This window comes from Gopherus evgoodei, chromosome 2, assembly GCF_007399415.2.
Source record: "Gopherus evgoodei ecotype Sinaloan lineage chromosome 2, rGopEvg1_v1.p, whole genome shotgun sequence".
Taxonomy (NCBI): domain Eukaryota; kingdom Metazoa; phylum Chordata; order Testudines; family Testudinidae; genus Gopherus; species Gopherus evgoodei.
Genome location: NC_044323.1, coordinates 216,246,683 through 216,271,356, shown reverse-complemented (window position 1 = coordinate 216,271,356; position 24,674 = coordinate 216,246,683). Strand labels below are relative to the sequence as shown.

The following is a 24,674-nucleotide window of genomic DNA, read 5'->3' as shown; positions in this document are numbered from 1 at the left end:
AACAGTTGATGCTGCAGGAAATACATAGCCAGGTTTGCATTTGACAGAAATGGACTGAGCTGAAAATGGTAGAAAATGTTTCTGGCAGCCAGCACTATCTCTACATGGAGCTGAAGACTGAACCGCCCCATCAGTGGGCCAGCTCTTCAAAACCTTCTCCTCTATGCCACCAGCATCACCTCTGTCTTGCCCAGACTTAGGTCATGTCTACACTTCAGGGGAAATTCAATCTAAGCTGTGCAATTTGAGTTATGTGAATAGTGTAACTCAAATCGACGTAGCTTAGATCTACTTATCGCGGGGTTCACACTACGTGATGTCGATGGGAGACGCTCTCCTGTCAACTCTCCTTATTCTTCTCAATCTGGTGGAGTACAGGAGTTGGCGGGAGAGCAATCTGAGGTCGATTTAGTAGGTCTTCACTAGATCCGCTAAATCGACCACCGATCCATCGATCACTGCTCTTCGATCCCCCGGTAAGTGTAGATAAGCAAGTGCTTAGAATATCTTGTTGTAGCACTGGGAAAACTAGCTTGTAATGATGGCTGTGTTTGCTATGAAGGAGATATGGAGTCCAGTATCAATGCATGCTCCTGGCACTTAAGTGCCTTTTGCCTCACAATCTCTTGTAGGAATTTTGAATATATCAGGACATGCACAGGACGGAGCCAATATGGAATTGTACACAACACTCTCTGAGGTCTGTCTGAGACAATAGGGTGCAATTCGGTCTGTCTCTGTCAGATCTCAGGCAAATCGGAAACACATCATGGCCAACTTTGTCAGAGGTGAGGGTGGGGATGGGGGCACAGAGGGTGATGTGCTTCCCTCCCCCAGGTTTCTCCCAGGGTTTACATATATGTATTTTGTGGGGAGTGGGTTCAAAATACATGAGTGCACCATATTTCAAAACAGACACCAGCCATAGCAAGCTGCGCTCCCTTTGTCCTCCCGCTTTGCAGGCCTGGCTCATGCTGGCGCTGACCCAGAGCGACCCTCCAGCCAGGCCAACGGGCCACATGTTGGGGGAAAATTCCGCACCTGCCCAAGGACTGCAGAGCTGGGCCTTCCAGAGGGTCGCTGCTGACCTGTGGGGCCAGCTGCCTGCCCCAGTGTTTGTTTGGGTCTTGCACAGAGGAGGGTGGAGGGATTTAACCAAGGCCACGGCATGGCTATTGTGCAGGATCCCCCAGGTGGGTGTAAAAGTTACTGGTAGTCCCCCTTAACAGCTTACAAGCAGCCAGTAGGGAAAAGCAAAAGCCCTACGTACACAGTAACCTAAACTTTTAAACTATCTTTTCTTTTCTGCCTCAAAGCAAAAAAAAACTCGCTTCAAACCAGTTTTTACTAACCAAATAACAGAGTGCGGGGTTTAACACCTACCAATGAAGTTAACACGCAAGGATCTTTGTCTAAAAATGTATAAAAGGCTTGTAAAATTTGTATAAAACAAAGTCTTTATACCAAGATGCAAGGCTCTCCTTTTTTCTGCAAAATAAAGCATCTTTTCCTTATCCCTGTCAGGCTGTTATTGGCTCTCAGCTAGGCAGACCCAATATTTCGATAACAGTTTCTGGCGACCCAGATGGGACTCTCCTAGCTCGGACATCGGACTCCGGATGGCTGCGGAGAACTAGGAGCGGCACCACTGGGGTGTTTAGCCCCTCTTCCTCACTTCACTGCGGCCCCTGGGGTTCGTGCTCCGATAAGGTGAGCCCTAATAAAATAAAAAAACGCTATCTGGTTCTGGTTCACTATCTGGTTCTGAGGTCAAATTAGAATCCTTCTGTCCCGTGTCTGTAGCGGTCAATGTAATAAAGTTAAAAAATTCTGAATTAAACCATAATTCCCTCTGCTCTCTGTGTAATTGTCTGTTTAAATGTCAAAAAACAAATGGGTGGGTCTCAAAAAACCCCCTATAAAAACAGCCCTTTAAATTATATGTTAAGTAAATGGCCTCTGCCCGGTGTTCAAAAAAGAGATGTCAAGGAAGCGCTTTTTACAACTTTGCACCCAGAATTGGCCAGCCCTGGGAACTGCATGGCCTAAGTTTGACTCCTTTAATATTCCAACTCATTTAACCCCTTTGCACCTAATATTAAAGAATCAGGCACCAGGTCAAATAAACTATTGTTTTTTGTGAAACAATAAGGCTCATCGTCGCTTAAAAAAGGTACAAATCCAGCTCATAATCCTAATTTGCAAAACATGGGCCAACTTTTAAATTGCCTACTGCGCACCAAAAAAAAAAACAACGGGTCCTAAGGGGGGCCCAGGAGGCTGCGAAGGCTGCCGGTGACGGGCGCAATATTATAGCTCTCACTAACCCTACTCAATGAAACCCAAATAATTCAGCCCACCAGGCAAACTTAAAAAAATTTCTAAACTATATTTTAACAAATATAAAACAAGCCCAAAAAACCCCTCTAAATTGGTCTAAGGTCCATAATACTGTGCAAGGGAAAGAAGAACACCCCTCCACCTTTTATAAAAAACTTTATAAAGTATTTTATACTTATAACCACAAAAAACTGGTCCTAATCAGGTACACAGCTCAATTTCAGTCCCTACCCGCTAATGTCCTGGCCCATCGGATCGCTCCAAAAAACTGGGTCTATGTAAAAAGTAAAAACACAAGCCTCTCCAACCCCAGTGGGCAAGCCCTTTCCAAGTCCTCCTTACTTCTCACACTGCAGTTCAAGTGCAAAAGAAAAACACTTAAATTCATCACACCCAAGTCAAGCTAGCCCCTAGGCCGGGGCCAAAAGCAGACAACTCCGGACCTCGAGGGAGCCCCACCAGCTCTTCCCACCACGACCCAAAAAAGCCTAAAGCAAACAATACCTGGCAAACTAAGCCTCTCAAAAAACTAAAACTGTTCTAACAAAATAAGTCCTAAAACTTTACTAACTTTCTGGGTGGTGATACAATGGTTATTTGCTTTTAGTTTGCCCTTTATATATGCCAACCCCCACCCAGAGGTTAAATCTTTACATTGACTGGCCACATTAAAACACCTGTCTAAATGCTGGCTGTGCCACCAAACTCGTTTTAAAAAAAAAATAAAGTTGTGGGCTGTTCCTGCAAATCTCTCCAAAGTACTCTCCTTGCAGGTAGTACAAAAAACTAATAAATGGGCATAAATAAAAAAATACCAGTATAATAAATACAAAAAGGTGTCTAAAGTTTAGCATTATTACTGGGCGGCTAAGGGGTCCCTCTTTTTAATATCCTTAAAATTAAGTATAACTTGCCCCTTTATTTAAAAAATACTAAAAAATTTTTTTAAAAAATAGGCTACCTTCCCCTTAAGGCCTGTAACCAAACCCTTCAATTTAATGTCAAAACCAAAACTTTTTCCCCTTTAAATACTTCTAAAAGCGCCCCCAAACCCCCTTGCCTCCTAGACAGGGCTTTTACTGTAAAATCAACAGGCATTCTTTATCAAAAAAAATAGTTCCCCTTGTTCCTCCCGCTGGGCCCCATAAATAGCACACATATGTTTTATATAAATATTTACTCTGGCATTATATTGCCTCATCCATCCCTTAAAAAAAGTCTGAATGCCCACAGCCCATGGAATCGCTTACAAGTTTTACAGCTAATTTGTTTGCTGTTATGTATTGTGGGAACGTCCTAAATGCTACCCATGCCCTAAAACGCTTAAATATCTCCCATTAAAGGTGCCAGGACCGCATAATAGGTGCACCCAAGCAGTAAAATGTGTCAATGTCCCGGCACCACCGAGTCGCGGGTAATACCCTCACCCTTTATTTAAAACCCCCTGGTTTATATTTTATCTGTGGCCATAGCGCCTACAAAGCTCTCTCTCCCGGCTGGCAGGGTCAGTATGGTGTGGCCTGGGTGTTGCCCAATGTCCAAATTAACAACACGTTAAATTCTAATCAAATCCTCAACCTGGGAAGCTATTCTCACAAGCTTTTTACCCCCTCCATAAAAACTAAAACCAAGTGTGCCAATAATCCCTTAATTGTCAAGCAAACAAAATTCCATTCCTTTGTTCATGCGCTCATTCCTAAAATAAAAATAGCTAAACTAAAAAAACAATTGTAAACATTTCTGCAAAGCTCAAAAAAACAGCTAATGCATCAATAAACGCTTTTCAAAAATTGCAACAAAAAATTAAATAGCAAAAATAGCTATGCAAAATAAACGTGCTAAATGCCATAAATACTAAATACGGGGAGGCTTGTGCTCGTATTAAAAAAATGCTGTTTTTATATTAATCACTCTAGCTTAATTAAAAAATTTTTTACAAGCTATTAAAAATGCTGCTGTTGTTTTCCATGCTGTGTCTCTTAATTACACCTTTAGTTTTAAAAACCTCTTCCCAGACCTTAAGTCATAGTTTACTGGCCTCTTCCATACAATTGTTAAATAAATTGTTTTCTTCCTGTTCTTCCTATATATTGTTTAAATAGTAATGCAATGTGCAAAATGTCTATATAATACTGTAACCAAAGGCTCTGCTATCCGTAAAAAAACCCAGTACCTGTCTCTTCAGCTTAATCATAAATTAAGTAACGGGCCTGACAATCTGGGCTTGTCAGGCCCGAAGGGGGGACTGTAAAAGTTACTGGTAGTCCCCCTTAACAGCTTACAAGCAGCCAGTAAAAAAAAGAGCAAAAGCCTCACATTCACAGTAACCTAAACTTTTAAACTATCTTTTCTCTTCTGCCTCAAAACAAAAAAACTTGCTTCAAACCAGTTTTTACTAACCAAATAACAAAATGCGAAGTTTAACACCTACCAATCAAATGTTAACACACAAAAGGCTTTGTCTAAAAATATATAAAAAGCTTATAAAATTTATATAAAACAAAGTCTTTATACCACGGTGCAAAGCTCTCCTTTTTTCTGAAAAATAAAGCATCTTTTCCTTATCCCTGTCAGGCTGTTATTAGCTCTCAGCTAGGCAAACCCAATATTTCGGTAACATGGGGGTGACCTTGGAAACCCTGGCTGGAAACCACCCACCCTCCAGGGGCTCAGGGCGGGGCTGCCCCACTCCTGCATGTGGGTTTCCTGTTGACTCAGAGTTGGCCCCGCTTGGTCACATGGTACTGCCAGGCCCAATCCCTGCACAGCAGCTGGCAGAACTGAGCCAGTCAGAACTGACCTCAGAAGCTGGGCGAGCTGAGCTGCGAGAGGCAGGAGCAACAAGAGGGCACTGCAGCGAGGGGCTGCTGCTTTCCAAAAGGGGAGACTGAAGCTAAGATAGGGGCTGCCAGGGTCAGGGGCATGATTCAAGTTGTTTGGGGGGCTGGCTGAACCTTGAAGTTGTGTCCCCCCTACTATCAACAGTTAGGTATCATCTCTGAACTCTGTCAAACCCTGTTGACAGATCTAATGACTTTGCTAATGTATCTAGTTTAGGAGGTGATTCACTAGAGCAATTGGTGCTGTCTCAGTGCTATATCCTGGTCTGAAATTTAGCTGTGGGAGAGTCTAGGAAGGTGGCAGAAGTCAGTTGTTAAAGTTCTCTCTTGGTTTTGCACCCTCCAGGGTGATTCAAAATTTTTGTTCAACTTCTAGCAAAAGGGAAGCCTGTACTGTGAATTATAGGTAGCATAAAAAAAACAAAAACAAAATTAAAAGACCTTGCAAACTTAGTCTAGCACAAACACATGTCCTATATAAGGCACACATACTTTGACTCTTCACTGAGTTGCACCTTGTGAAGTCACTTACCCCAGAGTGAAGTGTAGAATGATAGAATTATACACCATTTTGCCACATGGAAATGACTACACTAAACAAAGGACCAGGCAATTGAGAATCAGGCCCATTGTATTTATATTTTCATTAGCAATTCTCTCTTCCTGTCTCTGCTCCTTTACACAGTCTAGTTTTTTCATTCTACCTAGTCTCTGTTTTTGCACTGGAATTTCCCTCTCTACTTAGGATACCAATTTTGGTTGGACATATTCCTGGAGGTTTTATCACATGACATAACCTTTAATTAAAAATTAATCTTTATTTCCTGGAGGCTTCTGGACAATTCCTGGAGGCTTGACAACCCTACCTGTACTACTCTTCCCTCCACCAGCCCCATAGTGTATGCAAACCCAAAAACATCCTAGGTTTGAATTAGACTTCTGAAGCTAAGTTCGAGTGGGTTCAAAATGTTATCATTTCTAGTAAGCAATGTTAACATTCATCATGTAAAATGATCCTGTGTGGATAACCTAACAATATAATCTTTTATTGCATTCAGTCTTCTTCAGTGGAATTTCGAATTTTGTGTGTGACTTCAGGGCAGCTGCTGGACTGTCATGCCTTCATATTTCTGCCCTGCTTTTATTCCCAGTATTTAGGGCATTTCGGATGGCAGTGGAATCCTAATGTGGGAATTACATATTTAATGGTGGAGTGTCTTCATTCAACAGATTGAGAGTCACTTTATAGGCACACACTGCTCCATTGTCCCTTCCCCCCGACCCCCAACCATCTATAATGTCACCTTGTCAACAGGTATAGAATCAGCATAGAATTTAACTTACTATCTAGAGTGCTGCTGGAGTGAGAGAATTTGATGTGCCTGGCTGTGATGGGGCTTAACCCCCATCACCTGTAAGGCAAGAGAAAGAATCCCAAGTAGTCATGCTGTACACATGGGAAGGGAGAGTGAGTAACTAATTGCTTCCTAGCCGTCTTATAAGGAGATGGAGGGAGCTCCATAGGGGAGAGATTATAGAGGACATAGGTCTTTCTGGTAGAGATAAGCACCAGGATAGGGTTTAATAGTGAGGTAATAATGGAGGAAGACTGCGACAGGAACAGGTCATTCTTCTGCAGGGAAAGGCCAGAGGTAGAGTCAACAAGGAAATTATAGTGAAGCCTGAAAGGGCAGAAGGGCCCGTGGTTGAAAACTTTTGTTTGGACTTTGTGTTACCCAGAAGATGTTTAGATTTATAACAGCCAGAAGGCAAGTCAGGAGAAGAGGCAGCTGAAGAGGCCACTGTAGGTCTAAGGGAGAAAAGGACCCTGTGAAGTGTTGTGACCAGAGATAAGGAGATACTGCAAGATGAGGACATGCTACTACATGGGCATACAGGGAACATGTAATGACTAAAGGGCATATAGAAGTTTTACTTCTCTGCCTTTAGTAGTTGTGTAAAAGATAACAAAACTTTTTTTATCTGCGTAATGCATTAGTGCAGTCAGTTGTAGCTAAGAAATGCAGAGTCCACATCTATGGTGGAGATGATCTGTTAAAAAATTCCTTCAATCAAAATGGAAAGGCACACATGAAGAATGTTTCTACTGAGGTTTTTAAGAATGCTTTTTACAGTTTTTAATCCAAATATTTTAGAAGTTCATGTGTTTAACTCTGTGGGATCACTAACAGCACTGGTAGATGAAACACTGAAAGAACTATCTCAGATTCTTTGCGATTTGCATTAAAAGTACACACTAGTCCTTCTAAGGACATTACAGAAAGCAAAGATTATGGTATTTTGGGGAGGTGTTTTTTGGAAAACAAAGATAAGCATTTCCTTTTCCCAGAACACAAACTAGAGAATTATAGTGGGGCCCAGCTCTTACAATGAAATTCAAAAGCACTAGGAAATCAGTCCTTATTTTGAGCTTTTTGGGGGAAATGAATGAGTCCTGGTTTTCAATTAAATTTCTACCTAGTTTTGCAAATGAAGACAAAGGGTATTGGCAGCCTTAGGATGATTCTGGTCAACCCAGGCCTTCTTTCAAAAGAAAGCCTCCTTATCCTAGATAAGGAATCCAATTCCTAACTTAAAAGTTTTTGGGGGGCTGAGGTAGAGGTCTTCAAATCTTACTTTTAAGGAGAAAAGAGGAGCTCTGGTGGAGCTGCTGCCTCCCAGTCTTCACAAGGGTTTTTTTGGAGAGGACTCCCTCCCGTCTACTAAAACAATGGGGCATTCCCTGCATTCCCTGCTTCAGAATACTATATTCTGAGCATAATTTAGGTCTCTAGCCACAGTCCAGCTGAGACTGTTTCCATCCCTGTTGCTGAAGGCAGGGCAGTAGCTATCATTTCACTTCTGAAGAAGAGCCTTCTAGAACTGTAGGGCAGTAGACATATCAACCTAAAGAACAGAGACCGGGGACGCCTCCTTAGGAAACTGGAGCCCATTAGATTAGTCTATCCACACAACTATTTGATCGGAAAGCTTTCAGGCATTTTAAATATGAAGCTTTCTCAACTGAAAAGAACAAACCTCATTTGAATCAATAGATATCTTTGAATAAGCAGACAACAGCAGTTCTTGCTGAGAGACTTTGATGGCCCCTTCAATATGTGAATTAATGTGTGAATATTTTTTTAGGCTGAAGTGCTATTGAGCTGGATGTCCCTACTGCTATAGCATTGCTTGACAGAGTCAAATTTTAGGCTTTTGACTGAAAAGGAAAAGGAAGAGGTATTTCACTTGGTCTATTTTATCAGGCAATATCTCTGAAAAGGGGATTCTTGTGGGACTTACTTTTTCTGCACACTTATTAACCACCAGCAAACAACAAAAGAAAACATAAATAGATTTCTGTTCTCCTTAGACTAGCTGAAAGCCTAACACTCAAGGAATTTTTAAAAAAGAAATAAAACTTTGATTTACAGCGTAAGTCTTGAAGCAGAGTACACCACCAAATTCACCTTTCCTCACTCAGGGCTTGTCTATCTTGGATGGGGGAAATCAACACTATTAATGTAGCTATGCTGGTGCATGCACACCAGTGCAGCATCCACATTGGGTAAAACTCAACTTGCATCCATGTGACTTATCCTGGTAATTTGCTGGAGTAAACTCCCCTGGAAAAGTATCAGGCCCTACAGACACATTTTCCAATCATGGTTGCTACTTAAGTCAAATATTTCAAGTTTTCTAAAAATGTTTTTTTTTTAAATGTATGACACCTTTGGGTTTTTATATATATGTAGATGGTTGTGTTAGGGAAAGCTGAACCTGCTTTGCTGAAAACTTTGAGAAGTGCTAAATTAAAACCAGGGCTATACGGCAGGCTCAATTAAGGTTAGTGCTTTGCTACAGCAAGTCTCAGATCCTGTGATTTCTGAGATTTGGGGGAAGGGGAGTGAGCCAGAGCTTACATAGCTGATAGTGCTAAGTAGCAGCAGCTATGGCTTTCTTACTGCACTAGCAGGAAGCCCCACCTTCCTCACTTCTGCTGCTTTGGGGCTGATCTGGCAGTCTACTCGAACAGCAGTTTTAAATAGGTTTTAACTGGTTTTTATTGCAAAAAATTGCTATTTTAAATAATTTGATCTGTAATTTTGGTAGGTTTCACTGCATTTGTGGCTTTTGTCTTTCTTCTGTGACCAGACCATGATTTCATATTGTTTGCCATGGCAAACCATTAGCTCCATACATTGCTATCCAGCAACTGGGTCACTATTCCTTTCAAAAAGTGATATTTTCTTTTAATGATTTAGACCACGGGTTGGCAACATTTCAGAAGTGGTAAGCCAAGTCTTCATTATTCACTCTAATTTAAGGTTTCGAGTGCCAGTAATACTTTTTAACATTTTTAGAAGGTCTCTTTCTATAAGTCTATAATATACAACTAAACTATTGTTGTATATAAAGTAAATAAGGTTTTTTAAAATGTTTAATAAGCTTCATGTAAAATTAAATTAAAATGCAGAGCACCCCGGACCGGTGGTCAGGACCCAGGCAGTGTGAGTGCCACTGAAAATCAGTTCGCGTGCTGCCTTTGGCATACGTGCTATAGGTTGCCTACTCCTGATTTAGATGCTATCTCAAAGACTGCACCATGCTGGCAAGAAAATAGTTTATTTTGAGTTATGAAAGTTGTCTCCCACAACTCCAGAAGACTCAGACAGCCAGCAACCACCCTTTCCTATTTGTTTCTCGTCTGCCACGTGCTGACTGGATTAGGAAGGGCAGAGATCATGTACATGCAGTGTCTAATCTTGGGAAGATTCTTCAGCCCACAGCTGGAATATAGCCCCTGTGTTGCAACTTGGAGGAGTAGTGTGGTGTAAACTAAGTAAACTTCTAAAGTTGCAAAACAAAATGTCCCTTTTAGTTATGAGACAATTAATCTCCTCTCTTTTCTTTGAAAGGTCACTGTGCCTGACATAGTTTACAGATATAACTTTAATCAGGTGAGGACTGCGGCCTTTAAAGGCATGTCTACGCTACAGATAGACTCATAGGCTCCAGGACTGGAAGGGACCTCGAGAGGTCATCGAGTCCAGTCCCCTGCCCTCATGGCAGGACCAAATATTGTCTAGACCATCCCTAAAGGACATTTATCTAACCTACTCTTAAATATCTCCAGAGATGGAGATTCCACAACTTCCCTAGGCAATCTATTCCAAAGTTTAACTACCCTGACAGTTAGGAACTTTTTCCTAATGTCCAGCCTAAATCTCCCTTGCTGCAGTTTAAGCCCATTGCTTCTTGTTCTATCATTGGAGGCTAAGGGGAACAAGTTTTCTCCCTCCTCCTGATAACACCCTTTTAGATATCCGAAAACTGCTATCATGTCCCCTCTCAGTCTTCTCTTTTCCAAACTAAACAAACCCAATTCCTTCAGCCTTCCTTCACAGGTCATGTTCTCAAGACCTTTAATCATTCTTGTTGCTCTTCTCTGGACCCTCTCCAATTTCTCCACATCCTTCTTGAAATGCGGTGCCCAAAACTGGACACAATACTTCAGTTGAGGCCTAACCAGCGCAGAGTAAAGCGGAAGAATGACTTCTCGTGTCTTGTTTACAACACACCTGTTAATGCATCCCAGAATCACGTTTGCTTTTTTTGCAACAGTATCACACTGTTGACTCATATTAAGCTTGTGGTCTACTATGACCCCTAGATCTCTTTCTGCCATACTCCTTCCTAGACAGTCTCTTCCCATTCTGTATGTGTGAAACTGATTGTTCCTTCCTAAGTGGAGCACTTTGCATTTATCTTTATTGAACTTCATCCTGTTTACCTCAGACCATTTCTCCAATTTGTCCAGATCATTTTGAATTTTGACCCTGTCCTCCAAAGCAGTTGCAATCCCTCCCAGTTTGGTATCGTCCACAAACTTAATAAGCGTACTTTCTATGCCAACATCTAAATCGTTGATGAAGATATTGAACAGAACCGGTCCCAAAACAGACCCTTGCGGAACCCCACTTGTTATACCTTTCCAGCAGGATTGGGAGCCATTAACAACTACTCTCTGAGTACGATTAGCCAGCCAGTTATGCACGCACCTTATAGTAGCCCCATCTAAATTGTACTTTCCTAGTTTAGCTATAAGAATATCATGTGAGACCGTATCAAATACCTTACTAAAGTCTAGGTATATCACATCCACTGCTTCTCCCTTATCCACAAGGCTCGTTATCCTATCAAAGAACGCTATCAGATTAGTTTGACACGATTTGTTCTTTACAAATCCATGCTGGCTATTCCCTATCACCTTACCACCTTCCAAGTGTTTGCAGATGATTTCTTTAATTATCTGCTCCATTATCTTCCCTGGCACAGAAGTTAAACTAACTGGTCTGTAGTTTCCTGGGTTGTTTTTATTTCCCTTTTTATAGATGGGCACTATATTTGCCCCCTTCCTGTCTTCTGGAATCTCCCCCGTCTCCCATGATTTCCCAAAGATAATAGCTAGAGGCTCAGATACCTCTTCTATTAACTCCTTGAGTATTCTAGGATGCATTTCATCAGGCCCTGGTGACTTGCAGGCATCTAACTTTTCTAAGTGATTTTTTACTTGCTCTTTTTTTATTTTATCTTCTAAACCTACCCTCTTCACGTAAGCATTCACTATATTAGACATTCCTTCAGACTTCTCAGTGAAGACCGAAACAAAGAAGTCATTAAGCATCTCTGCCATTTCCAAGTCTCCCGTTACTGTTTCCCCTTCCTTACTGAGCAGTGGGCCTACCCTGTCCTTGGTCTTCCTCTTGCTTCTAATGTATTGATAAAAAGTCTTCTTGTTTCCCTTTATTCCCATAGCTAGTTTGAGTTCATTTTGTGCCTTTGCCTTTCTAATCTTGCCTCTGCATTCCTGTGTTATTTGCCTATATTCATCCTTCGTGATCTGACCTAGTTTCCATTTTTTATATGACGCCTTTTTATTTTGTAGGTCACGCAAGATCTCGTGGTTAAGCCAAGGTGGTCTTTTGCCACATTTTCTATCTTTCCTAACCATCGGAATAGCTTGCTTTTGGGCCCTTAATAGCGTCCCTTTGAAAAACTGCCAACTCTCCTCAGTTGTTTTTCCCCTCAGTCTTGATTCCCATGGGACCTTACCTATCAGCTCTCTGAGCTTCCCAGAATCTGCCTTCCTGAAATCCATTGTCTCTATTCTGCTGTACTCCTTTCTACCCTTCCTTAAAATTGCAAATTCTATGATTTCATGATCACTTTCACTCAAGCTTCCTTCTACTTTCAAATTCTCAACAAGTTCCTCCCTATTTGTTAAAATCAAGTCTAGAACAGCTTCCCCCCTAGTAGCTTTTTCAACTTTCTGAAATAAAAAGTTGTCTGCAATGCAGTCCAGGAACTTATTGGATAGTCTGTGCCCCGCGGTATTATTTTCCCAACATATATCTGGATAGTTGAAGTCCCCCATCACCACTAAATCTTGGGCTTTGGATGATTTTGTTAGTTGTTTGAAAAAAGCCTCATCCACCTCTTCCACCTGATTAGGTGGCCTGTAGTAGACTCCCAGCACGACATCACCCGTGTTTTTTACCCCTTTTAGCCTAACCCAGAGACTCTCAACACTTCCATCTCCTATGTCCATCTCCACCTCAGTCCAAGTGTGTACATTTTTAATATATAAGGCAACACCTCCTCCCTTTTTCCCCTGTCTATCCTTCCTGAGCAAACTATACCCATCCACACCAACATTCCAGTCGTGTGTATTATCCCATCAAGTTTCAGTAATGCCAACAATGTCATAGTTGTATTTATTTATTAGCACTTCCAGTTCTTCCTGCTTATTACCCATACTTCTTGCATTTGTATATAGGCATCTAAGATACTGGTTTGATCTTGCCTCCCAGCTTTGCCCTGACCCTCCTTCCTCTCTGCCATTATAGCCCGTGCTCCCTCCTGTTTCCAACCCATCACCCAGGTCTTGTTCCCCACTTACCTGTGGGATTTGCTCACCTGTCCCCGTCGAACCTAGTTTAAGGCCCTCCTTACTAGGTTAGCCAGTCTGTGCGCAAACAAGGCCTTTCCCCTCTTCGAAAGGTGAAGCCATCTGTGCCTAGCAGTCCTTCCTCGAATAGCATCCCGTGGTCGAGGAAGCCAAAGCCCTCCTGGCGACACCATCTTCGCAGCCAGGCATTCACTTCCACGATGCATCTGTCTCGGGCCGGGCCCCTACCTTCAACAGGAAGAATTGAAGAGACTACCACCTGCACTCCAAACTCCTTAACCCATACTCCCAGAGCCCTGTAGTCACTCTTGATCTGCTCAGTGTCACACCTCGCAGTATCATTTGTGCCCACATGGATGAGTAGCATGGGGTAGTAGTCAGAAGGCCGGATAATCCTCGACATTGCCTCTGTAACATCTCGGATATGGGCTCCTGGCAGGCAGCATACCACCCGGGATGAACGGTCAGGGCGACAGATGGGTGTCTCCGTCCCCCTCAGCAGAGAGTCTCCAACCACCACTACCCTACATTTATTATCAGTGGTGGCAGAAGACCTCCCAGCCTTAGGGGTACGAGGCTTCACCTCCTTAACTGTTGGGGGTGATTCCTTCTCTCCTGTATCAAGAAGAGCATAACGGTTATCTTTTACCACAGCAGGAGGGTTCGCAGCAGGGGTGGAGCACTGCCTGCTGCTAGAAGTAACCAGCTGTAGCTGTGCTGTGGTAACATGTACACTTGGTACAGTGTTGGGGTTTTCCCACAGCTGTAGTTAATCCAGCCCCTCAAGAGGCAATAGCTAGATTGACAGAAGAATTCTCTCGACCTATGTGGTCTATAGCGGGACTTAAGTCTGCTTAACTGCATCTCTCAGGCATGTGAATTTTTTTACACCCCTGCGTGATATAGCTAGGTCAACCTAAGTTTTAGGTGTAGAACAGGTCTGAGATCAGCAGATACTTCTCCAGGTAAATCAAAGTTATTGCGTTCAGGGGTTTCTTTGATAATTACTAGAAGAAATTTGAGTAAACCCAATTAGAATCTTTCAATTAATCTGTTGTCCCAGGAACCTGTCGCCCAACATGTTTATTGTTTTGATCCAAAATTTAAGTGGACAATGCAACCAACTGAAATTTTCTCTGTAGTCATTGCTAGGGAGTACGGCTACCTTAACATCAGATGCCTGCCAAGTTAATTAGGAAGAGGCTCTGAACCGAAGAAAAGTGGCAGGAAGCCTACTTGCACATCTATTGTGGGGTCCTACTGACATTAAATTGACTGCCCAGTTGGTGTATGTACATTTGAGCCATGGCAACAGTGATGGCTGTGATAATCTGTACTCCTATATTCACCCCCTTTACAGAACTATGATACTTTGTACAAAAGCAGCAAAGAGTCCTGTGGCACCTTATAGACTAACAGGCATATTGGAGCATGAGCTTCCGGGGGTGAATACCCACTTCGTCAGATGCATCCGACGAAGTGGGTATTCACCCACGGAAGCTCATGCTCCAATATGTCTGTTAGTCTATAAGGTGCCACAGAACTCTTAGTCTGGATCTGTAAAAGCAGCAAACATGGCTACCCCTCTGATACTTTGTACAAAATGTATGCCTTCTGAGATATCATCTGAAAACTCATAATATGCTGATCGTTATCATCCTGGTGAAATGTGTGGCAATGTTGCATGCAAGATTATAAGATTCCTCTGTATGGTATTACTAGACATGTTCCAAATCTGGGGGGAACAGCCACAAACCAGTTCCTCAGAGACAAAAGGCTAGCCAATGTCTCAATCAGCTGTCCACAAAATCAAATGGATCAAGTGGTCATTCTTTGGCAGGAAAGAGGATGTGGGTGAAAATCTACATCTTGACAAAGAAACAGCTGGGGGGACCCCATACCCATAGTTTTTCTTTTTCTGAACCTCAGCTGGAGATGATTCTCAAAGAAGAAAAGGAACTACACAAGGAGAAAGGAGGTGCCCCAAATGATTCCTCCCTTTCTCTCAACTCATGGCCTCCACAACACCTGAAGAACAAAATAAACTGTTTTGAACTGGAAGAGGGATCCGGACTGAAAGGAATTCAACCTGTAAGACTGCTGAAGCATGTGGTGAGAGAGACATTTGCTTTGAATTCACTTAGCTTGTTAAGTTAGGTATTAGTTGCATTTTACTTTTATTTTCTTTAACCAGTCCTGACTGTTATGCCTCATTACATGTCATTGTAGTAAAAAAGGAGCCTGAGACATAAACCCTTGTATCAGAAGCCCTGTGTGAGGCCTGAGGCCTGAACTAAAGTAGTGGCTGAGCCCTGGTAATATAAAGCAAAGTTAAGAAAAGTCAAGGTGTGAGCAGAAGTCAGGCTCGGCCTGCATGCAGTTCACAGAATCTGGCAAGAACAGGGCTGATATTGCAAAAACAGATGCATTCCTAAGAAATACTAGGCACAGGACACTCAGGCAAACACAATCCAGAAGGGTGGTACCAAAATACCCCAATACCAACTATGGTACAAACACACTCCCCGAACATGATACAAGGACAAACTTACTAAAAGTAAGGTCAGGATGACAGTTTTGATAGAGATGTTTTGATCGAACCAACATGTACAAGGTAATGGGTGGTAGCAAACCATGTCCGGTGGCAGTTTCTAACTATGTCAGAAGGGCAATGCATAATGTGTTTGTATCGGTAAAATGGAAACTCAGAGGGGGTGTCTTTGGCCAGCCAAGGGGGAATGGAAAGTCCCGCCATTCACTGAGCTGAGTCCATTGCAATGGGTATATATGTTTTAGTGTACCTGTAACCATTGAGCTAGGGCATTAGGACCATGCTTCATTGACAATAAATCTGAAATGGGTCTTGTGGTCTTATTGGGCAATTTGATCGAGGTCTGTTGTGCCAGCTATCTATGCAGAGTTGTGACAACACACACGCAGCCAACATCTGCTGGGTCATCACTTAAAATCTACCTATTTGTAGTTAATAAACTTGTTCTATTGATTTATCTAAACCAGCGTGTTTGGACTGAAGTGTTTGGGAAACTCCATTTGGGATAACACGATTTGTGCTTGTCATTTTCTATTCGTAAAACGATGGACTTTATTTGTGCTTGTGTTGTCCAGGAGAGGGCTGGGCAATACAAGATGTACATTTCTGGGGGAAAGGCTGGGACTAGGAATTTACTAGTGTTGCTCTGCAGTGTAATTCATGAGTGGCTGGCTGTACATACATGTAGTGTCCCCTCTCCACCCTATTACCTTCTTTAATGCCAATCTGCTTACAGATTTTGATGGACAGCTCTGGGTTCTTCTGGATCCCGCCACCCACTCAGCAGGGTGTATCTTCTTTATTTTTTCCTCTGAGTTTATTTGGTGGTGCCTCCACCCCCCTTGCTCTTTCCTGGCATGGTCACCTGGGCAGCTTGGGAGGAAAATTCTAACCACGGGGTAATCCCCACTTATTTGCCAGATAGTTGGAGATTTCCAAGAAATAACACAAACACATGCAATATATTCAACACAATAACTATATTAAACAGGAGACAAATATAACAGGGTAAAACACTGTTGTTAGGGTCACCGGTGCCCACGCTGCTAATACCTGTGACTTTCCCCAGTTATGTCACTTGATGTAGCAAATGTAAGATTAGTGTCCTATTGGTATGTGAACTTTGTTGGGGCCCTTGATGACCTATGCCATAAAATTCTTCTGTGCAGTGGTTTAGCAGTGTTGCTGACTAGGTTACAGCCCAATGGACTCACAAGTGGGAGAAGGTGGTAAATCCCTCCATAGGTTTAATATGCAGCAGGTTGTAAAATCCCCATACCCTTACTCCCTGGCTTGAGGATATAGTTCAGGGAGCAGGGCTTACTTACTTCCTGGCTCGAGGATATAGTTCAGGGAGCAGGGCTTACTTACTTCCTGGCTCGAGGATACAGTTCAGGGAGCAGGGGGTCCCCAAAACAAATTCCCTGACTAAAAGATGGTGCACTCACAAACTCCATGAATTATCCTCAGGTTCAGATATGACTCTGGACTTCTCAGTCACTGCAGAGGGGCTGATGTCTGCTGGCAGGAATCTTCTTCAAGCAGGAATCAGGCTGCTTTGGTGCCAGGATTTCCCCTCACCACAGAGGGGTGCAGGGCTCAAGGTGAAGGTTACACGACTGTACTGAGATCCAAACTGTAGTCTCCTAGCTCAGCGTCCAGACATACACACAGCAGGCAACAGCCCTGAACTAACAAACAGAGCAGAGCTGACCATGTGATGACTGGTCTCAACTAGGGAGCTGGAGAGCTAACTCAGCCTGTCTGGGGAAGTTTCCCAGCAAACTCTACAAACTGGGAATTATCAGTGGAGAAGGAAAAACCCAGCTAAGGGATCTTGCTTTCATGTTTGCAGAGGCCTGTTCTCAAGGCCTGCATGCAGGCCTACGACTCAACAGCTCCCCACACAGCCAGCCCTGCCCTTGCCCTGACTGGCTCCAGACTTGACTCCAAAATAGCATCTCCACTTTCCTGAACTCCCTGGGATGGGCATCTTACTCCCTATTGGTTGCCGGGCAGACTATGAGTTTGCCTTGGCTCTCCTTCCCTACCAGGGTCAGTGTGCCTCACCCCTTAGCTGTCAGCAGACAGAGCCCCAGGGATCTTGGTATTCTCCTTGGGGGTTACATACAGTATAGCTGGGAGTGACTTACATGCTGGAGGCTGTGTGTGAGCGGACAGCGAATGGTAGTTCTCACAGCAAAGTAGTGTAAAAGGCATAAAAATGCTGTGGCCATTTAATGTCCCATGATTCTTTTTATATTAAGTTGGTATTATCTCTGGAGTCCTGGCTAAATTCTCGTTTAGAATGCTTGTTTAGAATGTTAGCATGTTCTCTCTAGCTAAATCCCTCTGGAAACTTCAATTGCAAAAAATTACATTTGGTTGTCTGGAGTTGCTTTGTGATGTTCAACAGTTGTTTCACTCCAAGATTGGTGTTAAAATGATCCTGGGACACCATCTGTAGCTAAACAGGGCAAACAATGAAAGGACATATTGCTGTTACTCTATGAAGGGGTTATGCCTATAAGTGAGTGATGGGACTGAGTGTCAGTGAGTAGTTAGCAAATTAAATGCTGGAGTAATTCTAGGAGCAAGGTAGTATAGCATTTTAAATTCAGCTGGAGCTATCTGGAGCACAGTTGCAGTAAATATTTTCAACTCCCCTGAAGTTTTTACAGTATGTTGGGGGAGGAGGCTGTCGGGGGCTCTGGGAAATACTTTAAGAATTTAAGCCCTATACTTCAGTAAAATGCTTAAAGGGGAGAGAGGTGAAGACTAGTGTTTGGCACACAGGTCTGGGAATTTTGACCTATTGAGTGCTGATTCTGGCTCTAACAATAGTTCACTATGTGGTTTTAAGAAAATTGTCATTTTGCCTCAATTTCCTCATCTGTTAAATGGGATAATACTACTTGCCTGCATCTCAGGGCTATTTTGAGAATGTTAGATAATACTTGCAAAGCATTTTGAACATGTAAAGTGCTATATTAGTGTTAATTGAGGTATTTACTGTGGAATATAATCCCTAAAAGCCTTTTGCACTGAATTCTATTACCTGCTGCTCCAGTCTTTAACCAGCAATACCAGTGTTACTCCTATTACAGGCCCTAGCAGCTTACTGTATGTGCCACAACCTTTATCTGGACTCATACACACTGGTTTGATATTGCTGGGGAGTCAACCTAGGTTTGTGCAAACAAAACATGTAGGATGTTGGCGGAGACATCTTTTAAATAAAGAACTATATGGCTTTTGCAAACAAACTTATCCTGCTACCCTTAGTGTTCTCATTTACCAACCTTAGGTGTGGGGTATTTTTACAAGCGGATTCTCATGCAGGGTGGGGTGTGTGGGGTCCGGGGCAGATTTGACAAATCCCTCACTTCCGGGACTGACCTGTCATTCCAGGACTGACCATGCCGGCCCGCAGGGTCCACCAAAGCATGGGACCTAGAGCGGTTGCGCTGATTCGCTGTACCCAAGGGAGGGCCCTGGCTAGCAGGGAACCTGATTGAGTCGAATGGGGCTTCATAGGACTGACCGTGTGGACTGGCTTGTCGGAATGTAACCCTGGGCTGGTCCCTGTTAGGTCAAACTGGCCTTCAGTTTAGATTTTATACTGAAAGGTTTATTTTTAAACTTCAGACCAATACAAATGTCTCCGCTCCAGTTTTGTATGTAGTGTAGTTGTACAGAAGATTAGGAAAACATGTGTAAGCAGAGTCAGGATGAGCTCTACCCTGACATCTGGTGGTGAATTGTGGTGAGTTGTGGAAAAGAACTTCAGGAGCTGGTCTTGTTTGCATAGGCACACCCACCCCGCCTAGCATGAACCCACAGTCGCCCAAATGGTCACTTTTGCTGCTGTAGGATCCCGTTTCTCTGTTATTGGGGCAGAAAGAATAAAGTGTTGTTACCCTGATTATGTGAATCAAGGAACTGTTTTATGACAGAGGAACTCACCATCAACTAAGTACATGAGGGACATGGGTTCCAAAACCCAGTGAATTGAGCCACAACTTGAGGAGTTAAATAACTCAGACATAGGTTAGGGGTTTGTTACAGGAGTGGGTGAGATTCTGTGGCCTGCATTGTGCAGAAGGTCAGACTAGATGATCATAATGGTCCCTTCTGACCTTAAAGTCTATGAGTGAGGCTGGGGACAGGTATTTGTACCTGATGGTATGGGTCCTGAAATACCCACTGCACCTCCTTCTCTCCCCACTGTTGAATAGCAGAGCTGATTTTGATTCTATTAAGAGTCTAGTTACAGGCTGCTGTGCTGAATTCACTTTGGGCCAATGGTGCACCAGCACTGGGCCTCCCCTACTATAAGCTGAAATCACTAAAGAGCTAAAATTACAAAGAGCTGAGATCACTGAATGCTGTGTTAACTAGTGGGGGAGCCTGAAGATATATTGCTAAGTAGCTGGCAGGGCAGAGCAGAGCAGTTTGTGGGATGATTGGCACGGCCCATGGGATGGCGAGTGGAGTGAAGCTGAGTGGAGCAGTTCATGGGATGTTGGAGCCGCTCATGGGACGGCTGGTGGAGTGGAGTGGCTCGTGGTGAAGGTTGCAGCAGAACCCCATGGAGAGGCGGAGCAGTCAGCCTCGGACCATGTAAGGTGTCCCTTAACACCCCGTGCACTCCTTCCCCCCCCATTTCCACCCAGGCAGGGTGTGTGTGTGTGTGTGTGTGTGTGTGTAAAACTCTGTAGATAAACTTTTGATCTCTGGGGCTGCACTTACCAGGGACAGAGCCTTTTGGGGTGTTGGACTTTTGGGGTGATCTTTTGGGGTGTTAGACTTAAGACCCTGAGGGGAAAAGGATACTGCTAAACTTACTTGGGGGTGGGTTTTTTTGCTCATGGTTTGTGTTAAGAATCCCGTTTGTGATGTTTCCCCAACATAATACCACATTATTTCCCTCCTTTATTAAAAGGATTTTACTCCACTCTTGCAAGAGGGGAAGTATTGACTCCGAGAGGCGCCCCAGAGGGGTGGTATGTAATTGTCCCAGGTCACTGGGTGGGGGCTCAATCCGGTTTTGCATTGCGTTATTGAAACGGAACCCCTAGATACTGCACTTGGCCTTTGTTGCTGCCAACTCAGATGGGCAGAAGGGTTACACATGGGTTAGGTAACATCTCTTATTGAAACAACGTCTACTGGTGAGAGAAACTGGAAGGACTGGTCCCTTACAATATGTGCTAACTACTGAAGCTAAACAATCCGTTCCACCTTGGAGTTAGCTGTGAAGCTGGATGTTTCTTTCCTGTACCTGAAGAAGAGCTCTGTGTGGCTCCCAAAGCTTGTCTCTCACCCCCTAGAAGCTGGTCCAATAACAGATATAGCCTCACCCACCTTGTCTCCCCATGCCGTCTTAACGAGTATCAGGCTCAAAACAAGGGCAAACCGTTTCTACTGCAGTGTTTGCAAGTCAGACCTTGTGGTGCCTGGGAACAGGCAAGAGACACTGACCACACAGACGCAGGGGAAGCGGCTAGTTCCAACCTAGGGGAGAGCAACGGCGTCTTCTTAGGGGCTTTTGCTGTTAATTACCTGGTGTGTTGATTACGTGGGTGAAGTTTTCTAACCTTTAATCCATAGGAACCGAGCTCTCGGTTAATTAACAGCGTGCCCCCTGCAGGGGTGGGGGATTGGTCAGTAGGTACAGGAAGAACCGAGTACGGGGAGGAGGACTCCGGCAGGACCGCGGGGAAAGAGGCGAGTGAGCCGCACGTGGAGCTGGGGAAGGCGGGCCAGCCCTTGCAGCTGGGCGTGGCTGTCCCTTAGTCCGGCGGGGGGTGATTGTGCTGCCTCCCTCGATCAGCTCTGCAGGGTGTGTCCGGCGTGCGGGGCTCCAGCCTCCGCTGCCCCGGGAGCTCTAACTGCAGCAGGAGCGGGGGAGGCTGCGCGAGGCTGGGAAGTTTCCGCTGGGACCTGAGCTCCGGCGGGCGGAGATCCCATGACCTGCGGGAGGCTCGCAGCTCGGCCTGCGGTAAGTGCCCTGTGCAGCAGGAGGCGGGTATGGGGGCTGCTTGCTGCGTTTGTCCGGGGCGGGAGCTAGAGACACGTTCTCAGCTCAGGTGACTTTGTGCAGTTATCCATTAAATGCGCTCGACTCTTCCCCACCAGGCTCCCTAAACCTGGGCTCTGCACGCAGCGAAATTACCCCGTCTCTGCCTTCCGCCTGTGTGCCTACCACTAGCTCTGCATGGGGCTAGGGTTTGCCAGGAGCTCTGGGACAGCTCGGACGCGGTTCCGATCTCTCTCCCCCATAGAAAACATCTATTGATTTCTCGAGAGCCTGGGTGGTTCTGCCTGGGATAGGTACCAAAGGATTCAGGGGTGAAATGTCAGTTGCTCCTGCAACTTTAGTCCCTTTGCAGGGCTGGAATGAAGGTTTGTTGTTGAGGTTTAAACTAACTTTTTTTTCATCTTGTCGTAGAAGTTATTTAGTTCATTCACATCCTTTATTTTCAGTCTATTTGTGGTGATGGCTTTCACTAGCTGCCCTTGAACGTTTAGGTCCTGATCCAAAGCTCATTTGAGGTCAACGGAGGTGGGGGGGTGGCGGAACTTCCACAGACGTCAGTGGTTTTTTGGATGGGCCCCTGAATGAAGACATGTGGAGAGTACCTCAGAAACGAGACAATTTAGCAAAGTCTTGATGTAAACTTACTATTTAATCATTCTAGGAACCAGAAGATATTTTCACATAACCGGTGTTGTATAATACTATAGATCACTTCATAACTCTTGAGTTCAGTTTTGCTGTTTTCCCTTACAGTTTTGTTCAGTGTGTGCAAATGGTGTATAACATTGTCATTTTAAATGTAACTATTTTTTTATTATGTATTTTAGCGGCACTCAAGTGGCAACTCAGCAATGAAAAACACTTCAAAAAATCTTCGTGGAAATAATAAAGTGAGCTGGGTTGGTTTAGTGGGTTTTTGAGGGGAGAGAGAGGAGCAGAAGGAAGACTTGTTGTTTCATTTTTTTTTTAGGGACATCAATGTGTTATGGAAAAATTATGTCATTAAGAAGTTAAAGAGACTCTGTAGCTACCTTACTTTATTCTGTGACAAGTGAACTGAGTGGAAAGGTACAAACCTCCTACCTTTCCACTGGCTGACTTTTTTTTTTTTTTGGCAAATACTGTTGCATAGCAGAAACCTAGAATTCAGGACCTGGGTTCAAAAATAAAAGACTAAGTAATGTTCCCTGGATAGTTTTTTGGGCAGCAGAGTGAGTGATTGGGGCAAAAAGCAAGTCATCTTGGCATACTAATACCACTTTGATTCACTACAGTCAATAAACAAGACCCCCTATTTGAATGTAGAGAAATTATGGAAAGATTTTGCTTTCTGTCTGCTAGTTATACACAAACACTCCAATCCTGCAAATGTTTAAACATGTTTTTGACTTCACGCGTGCTAATCCCATTGTCTAAAATTAAGTATTTGTATAAGTGCTTGCAGGATTGGATCCTCAGGTGTTTTTAAACAAGCATGTGTCTTGATTACTGCTCTACCTCCCAGGTTTCCTCCTATTGTTTATTACACTTCCTTGTGTCTTGCCATGAATTTAACTCTAAGATCTTCAAGGCAGAGATTAAGCTGTTTTATGATTATTTACAGCATCTACCCAATTCCCCTAATCATGATCGAAGAAGATAGTACTACTTTCTATGCTTATCACTGACCTCTCTTCCTCTACATAGTCCCCATAGAGAAGAAGAGAAATCTCATGAAATGAGACAAATAATTTTCTCTCCTGAAATGATTTTTGTTTACTGATTGATTAATGTGAATTCCTTATATATGAAGCATTTAAGGGGTAGGTGCAATAATACACTGAGACTGCAAAGTCATATCCCAAAGATAGGGTAAATAGAAGCACATAGCTTACCTTCTGTATACCATTCATCCTATACAATATATGGCATGGTATAAAGTGCAATAATAACAAGGCATAATTGCTATAACGGTATTAAGGTTTACACTGTAATAAGGGCAAGTGAAATAGAAATAGAAATGCTAAATATATGTGCAGCTGAGCTTGCTCTGATAATGTTTATATTTGGAATTTCCTGAGTTTTCTTGAAGCCTTAATATTTTTCAAGCTGTAGGGATTGGAGGGGTTCCGTTTGTATGTGGTTTTGGTTTTTTTTAAGCTTTACTCTTTCAAGTGACTTGGAATTGTCATTTGAAGATCCATTTTTGTTTCAAAGTTCACGTCAAATGTGGAACTTTACAACTCAAGATCTTTTTCTTCATTCTGAGCTCTATGAAAGTTATGTTGGCTTCCTTACTCACAATATAATATTGCTGGTAATAGGGGTTCTGAAAGCCAAATAATGCCTTTAGTTACATTCGGGCATGGCTGTATTACAACTGGTCTAGCAATTTGAAGAACTGTTGATGTCCGCTTTCTTCTCCACTCCCTCATACTTCTGCCTCTACTGGGTTCCCATGCAATCAAAATGGCTGCCATGTATCTGTACTATTTGACTGTTCACTGCCTTTTAGTTTAATGCTTCTAATTAGCAGTAGTGCCAAAAAAATAAAAAAAAAATCCTGCTCTCGGAGAGAGATGTATGCCTGCAACTGATTCGACACCTTGGAGCTAAAGAGACTTCACAGAACAAAAAAGGAGAATGAGCATGGAAGATGAGAAACTGAAGCCTAAATCATCCCATATGTCAAAGAGATCCTCTAAATTCCTCACTTTTATATTCCAGGAGAGGTAGGTGATACAAGTCCAATGGCTGAAAGTTGAACCAGAAATAAGGTGCAAATTTTGAACAATGAAGGTAATTAACACTGTGTCGTGGTGGATTCTCCATTACTGGAAACTTTTAAAAATCAAGATTGGTTCTTTTAGAAAGATATGCTCTTACTGATCTTGAAGCAGTAACTAATTCAGGGGATTTACTTATGTGTTTACACATATGTATATAATA

The 24,674-nt window shown here is 43.3% G+C and overlaps 1 protein-coding gene across 6 annotated transcripts in view; it reads left to right on the top strand.

Annotated features, from left to right (window-relative positions):
- CHST9 (carbohydrate sulfotransferase 9) overlaps window positions 1–24,674 on the top strand; it is a 189,872-nt gene that overhangs the window by 41,374 nt on the left and 123,824 nt on the right. The window contains exons 1-2 of one of the 6 annotated variants that reach the window (XM_030552965.1): window positions 1,593–1,710; window positions 15,082–15,264. The exons of 4 other annotated variants lie outside the window; for them this stretch is intronic. The gene's annotated coding sequence lies outside the window, so the exon portion shown is untranslated. Of the gene's footprint in view, window positions 1–1,592; window positions 1,711–15,081; window positions 15,265–21,552; window positions 21,708–24,674 lie in introns of those variants that run through there. One more of the 6 variants, XM_030552964.1, reaches the window with a different exon arrangement.